This window comes from Musa acuminata, chromosome BXJ3-1, assembly GCF_036884655.1.
Source record: "Musa acuminata AAA Group cultivar baxijiao chromosome BXJ3-1, Cavendish_Baxijiao_AAA, whole genome shotgun sequence".
NCBI classification, from domain to species: Eukaryota; Viridiplantae; Streptophyta; class Magnoliopsida; order Zingiberales; family Musaceae; genus Musa; species Musa acuminata.
In genome coordinates this window covers 41405929-41415554 of record NC_088349.1, presented here as the reverse complement: position 1 = coordinate 41415554, position 9626 = coordinate 41405929, and the positions used below count along the sequence as shown (strand labels likewise).

General features: G+C 37.4%; 1 long non-coding RNA gene across 1 annotated transcript; it reads right to left on the bottom strand.

Moving 5' to 3' along the window:
• Positions 1 to 5392: 5392 nt before the first annotated feature.
• Positions 5393 to 6785, bottom strand: LOC135629310 (uncharacterized). Its single transcript, XR_010493189.1, has 2 exons — positions 6649 to 6785; positions 5393 to 5818 (listed from the first exon to the last, which is right to left on the bottom strand). It is a non-coding gene; the product is annotated as an uncharacterized LOC135629310 (long non-coding RNA).
• Positions 6786 to 9626: the final 2841 nt, after the last annotated feature.

Sequence of the window (9626 nt, the reverse complement as noted above, 5' to 3'; positions counted from 1 at the left end):
TCTGCTACGCATGTGATGTTACCCCAAGATTTCCCCACAGTGGTATTAGAGCCAAGTTGTTCAGGTGAAATATTGGTTTTGAACTTCGTGTGTTGTGTTTTGGAGAAGTTTTTTATGTCAAAATCATTGACACAAAAGCGAGAAAGGGCAGCAACTGTTGTTGCCCTTGCTACCCTCGCAGATGGCAGCACTGCCATCTACGTGCAGTAGGCTTGCTGTCGACGGCCGACAGCCTACGGGGGTCGACAGCCCGCTAGCGCTTCCTGCAGTCGCTAGTTGCCTATGGGGGCCAACAGCCCATGAACAGAGGCACCGCGGGGGTAGTGGGGCCTATGGGCGCTGTGCTTGTGGGTAGAATCGCCCGTAGGGGCGATAGGGTCTACAAGGGCGCTCGTCCGGCAAGATAGCACTGCCTGCGGAGGCGGTGCTGCCCGCGGGGGAGCCCACCCGTAGGGGCGGAGCAGCTTGTAAGCACACCGCCCGTAGGCAAGGGCAGCACCCCCGCCCCCCGTCGTAGAGAGTCGCCACTAATAAGGCGACCGCAACAGAGGAGAGGGAGAACCGTAGTAGGGTTTTTGGGCAAAAAGATAGTTTTACCTTTGTGAACTTGAGAAATTTCATATTTTGTCCCTTTGTCCAAATTATGAAAATACCCCTCATAATTTAGAAATTTTCCTACTAACCTTGATTTCAAAAAAATATTAATTAATTAAAAGTTTAATTGATTATTATTATTATTGTTATTATTATTATTATTATTATTATTATTATTACTATTATTATTATTATTATCTAGTAGTTCTACATGATGATCATGTGTATATGTGATGTATGATATGTGGACGAATGATCATGGGCTATCGGAAGTGTGTAATTGTGATTATTATTATTGGGGCCTGTAAGCCTCCATTTTATTTTTCGTTTATTGTCGGGCTTGTGTGCTTATGATTAAGTTGTAATTACACTATGAGGCATAACAGAAGCATGTAAGTGATAGTGAAACCCATGAGACAAACGATCGTGATGCTTGAAGATGCGTCGAGATGCCAACAGAACCGACAAGGACAAGATAGACGATCACAGGGCATGGAGATGCACCGCTACACACATAGATCTTGATGTGAGTGATTAAGCCCACTAGCTCGGGCTTGATCACATTAAGCTATGGTCCATGATTTTCTGGTATGATTGCTCATGTGATGTGTGATTACTTGTACACCTACTAACCTACTATATATATATATATATATATATATATATATATATATATATATTATGTATGCGATGTAGATATATATTAAGTGTGTATGTGTGTAACATGTCATATTAGGAGACCAAATCAAAGAAACCCCTATCTCGATAATATTAAATCGATAAATGTGAAGCAATTAGATTAACCAACGTGACCTTCCATCGTTATAGGTAGGGACGGATTCTTGATGTAGGTTGAATTAGTCGAATCCCTCGAGGCTCACCTATATCATGATTCGCTATCTTATCTATGACATAGAGGTGTCACCGGTGACCTGAGGACATGGTATGCTTAGTCGAGTGAGCTACAATATTGATACTTCCGTCATCACAAACAATAATGATATCATATTTAGCAATAAATGTAGTTGTCTCTTTTTTATTTTTCTTCTTTTCATTCTATTCTCGCTTCCAAAACCTACACTTTTTCTTCATGTGACCTGGCCTATTGTAGTGGAAACACTTGATATCTCTTCTAGACTTGGATCTTCCTCTATAATCATATGGATTTCTATTATGAGTTCTTTCACTTCTTTCTTATTTTTCAATAATAAGTGCATTAGAATAAGATTCTCCTTGTTATTTCCTTTTGGCATCTTCATTTAACAAACTATTTTTAAATATGTCTATAGTTATAGTCCCCTCTAGCATGGAGTTAGAAATTGTCACCATATAGGTTTCTCAACTTTTTTATAAATAGCTAAAAAGTATTAATTCTAGCATATCATCTTCTATATTCATTTTCATAGTAACCAGCTTGTTTGCAATACTCTAAAACGAGCTTATGTGCTCAACAATGTTACTATCATTTTTATATTTTAAATTGATAAGCTTTTGAGGAGAGAAATTTCATTTCTCACTATCTTTTTCACAAAGAGATTTTCTAATATTTGTCAAATAACATCAGCTTTGGTTTTATCAAAAATATGCTCTTGCAAATTTACATCCATCCATCTTCTAATATAGACAATAGCTTTTCTATGTTGAACCTCTCATTTCTCATCTTCCAATGTAAAATATTTTCTTTAATTTTGATAAGCTTATACAAATCTTTACAATATAGCAAATCTTCCATCATAGACCTCCATATGGAATAATTTGAAGAGTACAATTTAATCATATTGTTTGACTCTTCCATTTTAATCACACAAGAAAAACTAGTACCAAATAACTTGGCTTTGATACCACTTTATTGGGAAAAACTATTATAGTGGAATAATTATTTTCCCTTTTTGTATATCAAAATGGGTTCCTTACCAAAATATCAACTTGTTACCCAAAACAAATATTAACTAGAGCAGCATAAATAGTAGAACAATGAATCAATCATAAAGTGAGACACTGAATTTTTACGTGAAAAGCCCAATGCGAAAGAAATCACGAGACCGTGGTCCACTTCAAATCTCCACTATCACCAATAATGATAATATGTTTACAATAAGTATTCTCTAAAATAACTAGAGGATCATAATAACATCAAGAATACAGATCTTGGCTCAATAATAGCATATCATCATCATCATATATGAATTTCATAAAAGGAAAGGTTTAAGTCTCACAAAGTGAGTATATCAGAAAAGCACCTCGAATAGGACAAATCGTAGATTGGCACCATTATGATTAAAGAGCTTATTGCAAGGATTCTCTATATAAAATTTGGACCAAAATCGATAAAATTTAGTTATTTGATCGTTTAATAAAAACCTCAAAACCTAGCTTTCTCTCTCCTCTATCTTTCTTTTGTTTTCTGCATCGATCTTTTTCCTTTCGCCCACCTCTTATGTCACGCACAACGCTATTTTTTTTTTTTTTTTTTTTTAATAATTGATCAGATTTAGGCTCAATGCTCCTATTGTCCGGTCCAAGACCACCTAAATCTAATAATATTTTAATTATCTAAGTTGGGAGTTGATTCGGAGTAAACCGAGATCCTTCTTCTAAATTGATCCCAAATTAATTTCTATTAACATCGAATAAATTAGACTCCAATTATGCCCAACCTTGTAAAATTAGGTCAAGATATTTTCAACAATACTCCTCTGCTTAAGTTAGTAGACGATTTAGAGGATTCAACTAGCATTATAAGAGAAAAGATTATGTAAAATGTGAGATGTCTATTATCTAATATTGAAATATTGGTCACTTAGATACTAGAATATCAACTACCCGAGGATCCAGCGCTGAGATGATGCCAACCATATTAGTATTTCTCTTTCACCATTAAATCACCTCTTCAACTGGTCCGTTTGCAAAGAGAATCACTCTAGAGGTTTCACGTTTAACAGCTATGACAAGCCTTAATGGTAACTAATAGTCAAATAACCTACTAAACTACTACTAATAGCATCAAAATTAAAAGGAGGGACATGTCTGCACTATAAACTTGACTCTTACCGGTGATAAAAGGGAAAGGAAAAATTGAGTTAACTTTATCAAATCATATTTCAAACAAGGAAAAATATAAATTTCAACTCCACCAGAACCTAGTCGGTATCAAAGTACATTTTGCTTCTCATGCTTAAGCTCCAAAATAAGCATAAAAAAAAGAAAGAAACACGTAAACAAAGTGTTTAATACGATCAAATCAATTGATAGAGTTAATGATCTAATCTATATTTTGAGTAACGGAGGACTAGCTTCGATCATAAAAAGATAATTAAATCAGGAAGAATCAATGTTAGACCATATTGGAATATGTTAGAAGATTGGACGTCGAGCCAGAGGATCGATTGACGTATCGATAGAAGGCTTTCTGCCATGAGTTCGAGCATTGGGCCAAGAAGATCGAACATTACGCTAAGGAGATCAAATGTTGCGATAAGGCAACATGCCGATTGGGTAATACGTCGAAGGAGAAGACGATGCGCCGAAGGGTCAGACGAAGCGCTGAATGAACCAATGACATATCGAACAACATGTGATTAATGCTCTGTAATAAGTCTAGATCAAAGTAGTTTTAGTTCTAATTAGATTAGTTTAGAATATAATTAGGCCTACTCAATTAGGGGCTCATTGGGCCTGAGTTACAACTATTTTGGGTCAAGTAAAAGGCACATTCGATCACCCAAGATTATGTGGAACCACCCATGAGTTGGAAAAGTCAATAGCACACTTTTCCATGCTACCAGGCAGTGGTACCACTCAATGTCAAACTGGGAGGCGATGGTACCACCCAATGCAAGCGATGGTGTCGTCTATACCCTAAAAACTCGAGGATTTGAATTTTGGCTCCAAGTTTTGAAGCCATTTGGGGTCTATAAATACCCCACAAATTCTTGCTTGCAATACATACAAAAAGAGAGCAAAAACTCAATGATTCCAATATTGTAAAACTCTTTTAAGTATAGAGTCCCTCCTCCAAGAGCTTAGTGATAGTCCTAAGGGAGGTGTGTGAGGGAACACTTATAAAAGAGGGGTGTAAAGGTTCTCTCCTGAACTTGTGAAAAGAAGAAAGAGTGTAAGGATAGTTGATTTTTGTCCATTAGAAAGAAGATCGACGGTGAAAAGTTGGTGGCCTCGAGTGAAGCAGAATCGAGAGTGGACGTAGGTCACAATGACTGAACCACTATAAATCGATTTATATTTATGTTTTGTTGTTTACCTTTATTGCAAACTGCTTTACTTCCTCGTTACTTTAGCTGCATACTCGTATGAACATTTTCAAAGTTAAACACTCCTTGATACGATTTTATCGTACGAAGATTTTCAACTCGACGTAAGTTTTACATACGCACCAATTCACCCCCCGCGCCCTTCTCTTAGTACCTACTTGATCCTAATACAAAGAACAAATATATCTACAATAAATAATGTGCAAGCTTCTTCCCCGACGAGTTAATGCTGAGTTCTAGACCAAATCTATAGGAGCAAGCTAATTGCACGTACCAATGGTGCCAGCATAAGTTCTTGAGAAATCCTAACAAATTGAACATACTGATGACAATTCAGAATTTCATATAAAATGACATTTTATTTAATTATATACTTGTACTACAATTATATACAAGCCAGTATATAATTGTATATAATTAAATATAATTGTAGTACAATTCATATACTTGTATATTTAATTATATACAAGCCAGAATTTTTTGTCACGTCTTCACTTTCACCCCATATGCATAGGACATACAAGGAAACAGCAGTTTAATTGCATAATAGCTCATTATGGATGCCCAACGATAACACAGACTTCTAACAAAGAGCCACTCATGAGCTCAGCCATAGCCTCAAGTATCAGGCACGAATTTTCTACAATAATCCATGGACTAAGTGACACAAACGGATGCAAATTTCTCCAGCCCTTCAGCAATATATTCACATTGCAGGAGAAGATATCCAAGCAACTTCATTATATACTATGCACAATGAGTAACATACTACTAGCCGTCTTTCATTGTCACCTCAGGCACTGAATCCCTTCTGGAGAGAACTCCACTGACCGGCAGGAATGCTAATGGAAGCTTCAGCAGACACCTCAGCCATCATCTCCTTGCTGATACCGGCATTGCAGATGTTTCATCCCATACTGAGATAGAGATCCACAGTGTGCTTCAAAAGTCCTCACCTGGAAAGAGAAAAAAAAAAAAGACATCACAGCTTTATAAAATTCAAAGGAACAAAAACCAAAGAATTTCCCACATATTCCATAGGTTATAGGTTATCTAACACAAGTTTCGTTGTTGAAGTTCCTCAAGAACGAAATTGAGTACAACTGGTCTTGCAAATCATGGATCTGTAGATTGTACCTTCATATATTTTTATCCAATAGAACTGGAAATAATACACCTATTTATTCGCCAGTAAATTATAAAGCAGAAGTCTTCACTTAGATAAAAAATTGTGCCATGTCCAACCAAATTGGTACAGACAAGAAAATGCTTGAAAATAGACTCAATTGCATGATGACAAGATCATGTGATCACAGGCCACTGAAACATCAATATGATAGAAAGGTATTGCTACAAAAGCAGCCACAAACCAACTAGGACATGTTTCACAATCCGATCTTGTTATCATGGCAAACATGAGCCAGAAACCAAAATTGGTATTTCAATCTTGATTTGTGACTGCCTTAAATAGCCATAATTACATTCATAATTCATTCTGTTCATCCATAATTACATCCTTAAGGGTCTTTTTTCTTGTATTAAGTCGAAAGGAACATGCTTAAAGGCGCCCATACAGTTACAGTTAGTTTAACATTAATGAGAATCCCCATCAAGATATGATAGTGTTTGGAAATTCCCTGGTTGTTAGCATCCTATGCAACAATGACAGGCCAAGTTGTCTGCCATCAGAGGTGAAGCATAAGATACAACTTGGGAAGGACTCGTAGGCATGCTAACAGAAGACAATTTTGAAATTGTTAAAAAACATGTTGATCAATATACTCACCATCGATTTGAGGCAGGACCAATCATCCACTAAAGGCTGGCCTGCAGGGCGAACAGTTTTCAGCACTTCTGACCCTTGCTTAGAACTGAACAACAACTTCCCGATGAATTCTATACTATTGTCTACATGCAACCGATGTGATATTACTTCGAGAAGTTCCTTCTGAGCGTTACGTTTATGAGAAGAGCCTTCACGTGCCTTTTGATACTTCAATAAGAAAGGTAAAGTGTCAGTCTGAAACAACAGATGAAGCAATTGAAAGAAGTAAAAACACAAAGTTGCACTAGGTAATGCCAGAACCATGTACTGCATTTAGGGATCAGAAAGCATGAGAAGAATGAACAGAACAAGCAAAGCAAACTACATAGTAAGGATGATGCCAACCTTATGCCAGAGTAAGGAAGATGCCAACCTTTAACCGAACATCATGGTTGGTCGAGTCCCTTGAGATTATGGTGGTTCGGAGGCCGAATAGGATAGGAATCACAAAAAGTTATGATCAACAAAAGTTGTCTACCTTTTGGGCTTAGTGTGATTGGTCGAGTCCCTCAAGGTTACACTAAGACGTTGATTCGATCCCGATCCCCACTAAAAGTCTACCGAGGACTTCCGTTTCACGTGTTGAGGGTGTCGCGTGACTCGCTAGTAAAATAGTGGGAGTAGATTAAGATAGAAGTCTATATCTTGATTGTTTATTTTTCTACAAAATCTACATGTTATTTATTTCTGCTGCATTTTTATTTTCGAAAAAATCTCGCTTTCAAATCCCTTACATGGCATATTTGATGTCAACCACCTCACTAGTCCAAATTATACGGACTGGCTCCGCAACTTGAGAATTGTTCTCACGGTGGAGAAAATCACATACATATTTGACATAGTGATGCCTACGCCCGAGGAAGAGACAAGCGAAGAGACATGAGATATCGCTTTTTAGGAGTATGTCCCCAAATACTTCTGAAGAAAGGGCGAACATAGATAGAATACCCTATGCCTCAATGATAGGATCTATCATGTATGCCATGCTATGTACCAGGCTTGATATAGTGCTTGCTCTGAGTGTCACAAGCATGTATCAGGCGGATCCAGGCTTGGAGCACTAGAAAACAGTAAAGTATATCCTTAAATACTTGAGAAGGATTAAGGATCTTTTACTGGTATATGGAGATAGTAGCCTCAAGGTTGAAGGCTACACGGACTCGAGTTTCCAATCTGATATCGATGATAGCAAGTTAAATTCGGTGTATATGTACACTTTAAATGGAGGAGCAGTGTGCTGGAAGAGTTCCAAACAAGATACTATAACTGACTCGACCACAAAGGTGGAGTACATTACTGTAGGAAAGGCAGTAAAGGAGGGAGTCTGGATGAAGAAGTTCATCACAGATCTAGGAGTCATGCCTAGCAACGAGGAGTCGATTCCCTTATATTATGACAATAACGGAGCGATTGCTCAAGCGAAAGAACCCAAGTATCATCAGAAGTGTTTTGATGAAGTTCCAACTTATTAAAGAGATCGTGGCCCGAGGAGATATAATAGTGGAAAGAGTTCCATCTGAAGATAACATCACAGATCCATTGATAAAGCCGTCGTCTCATATTGTCTTTGAGCGTCATAGGGATCTGATGGGGATTATACATACAGATGATTAATTTTAGGTCAAGTGGGAGATTGCTACTCATAGGTGCCCTACAAGCCAATAATGTGAGTGATGACACGTGTAACTTGACACACATTTTTTTGCTTATTATTATTATTTGATATTTTATCATTATATAGTACTTTATATATATATATATATATATATATATATATATATATATATATATATATATATATATATATCCATGGATTTGTGCAATGAGAATCGGATCGTGATGAGGTCACGATAATGAGACCGATTCACATTTAAATACAGACCCTAAATAATCTCGGTCATATGTAACTCGAGAGGGACATCGAGATAATTAGATAGACTGGTGTGTTGTATACCCGTCCATATGATGGATGTACAGGTTCTCATTGAAGAAGGAGTTTACTGATTAATCCGCTTATGAAATGCTAGATAGTTGATTATGCCTTATAGTTAGTGATTCTGTAGTTCTAGTGGAATATTTAGTCATTCGACTAGACACCAAGGATGTCCTATATTAGTACTTCACTCTTTGATATAAACTTATAGGTTTGGAGGTTCCAGATCTAGCACAGCCGGTCATTGAGAGTGGTATCCAACCTTTCGAAGATTATTGAGTGTCGATAGAGGATCATCCGATCTTGGTGTCATAAGAGGAATATCCAATGACTCACGGCTAGCTCGATATTGGGCCCAGAGGGTCACACACACATGATAGGCGTTACGATGAATAGAGGTTCAAATATGAGATATCTGCCGGAGCCACTATTTTATTGGATATCCAATAAGCCCCTGAATTATTGAATCCTATAGATGAGATCAAATAAGAGAGATTATTGGATAGAGATCCACTAATCTAAAAGGCTTGGGTAGTTGGATTGAGATCCAATACCCATAGGGCTGGATCCACTAGGGTTAAGTTGATATGGGACAGCTATAAATAGGAGGAAACAAATGATTCATAGGCTAGAGCCTCTTTGGGTTGCCATCTCCTATTCTCCTTTCCCTTTCTCCTCCTCAGATAACAGGCCTAAAGATTTGAGGAGCATCGTTGGAGCCCTACTATGTGGATCACTACTAGAGAGAATGGCATTTGACTTCCTTTATCCTCTCCTACAGATCTATAGGGATTTAGGGATATACGATCTCCCTAGGTTACACAATATTTAATGTATACAGTTTTAAGTTTTATTGATTTTGCACAAGAATCTTCGTACGACAATGAACACATCTTTGGAAAATTTTGAGATTTTATTTTTTGTTCTTTCGTTGCGCATGTGATATTGCCCCCCAGATTTCCCCACAATGGTCTAAGAGGACAGGCTGCCTTGCCCGTGGGATGTC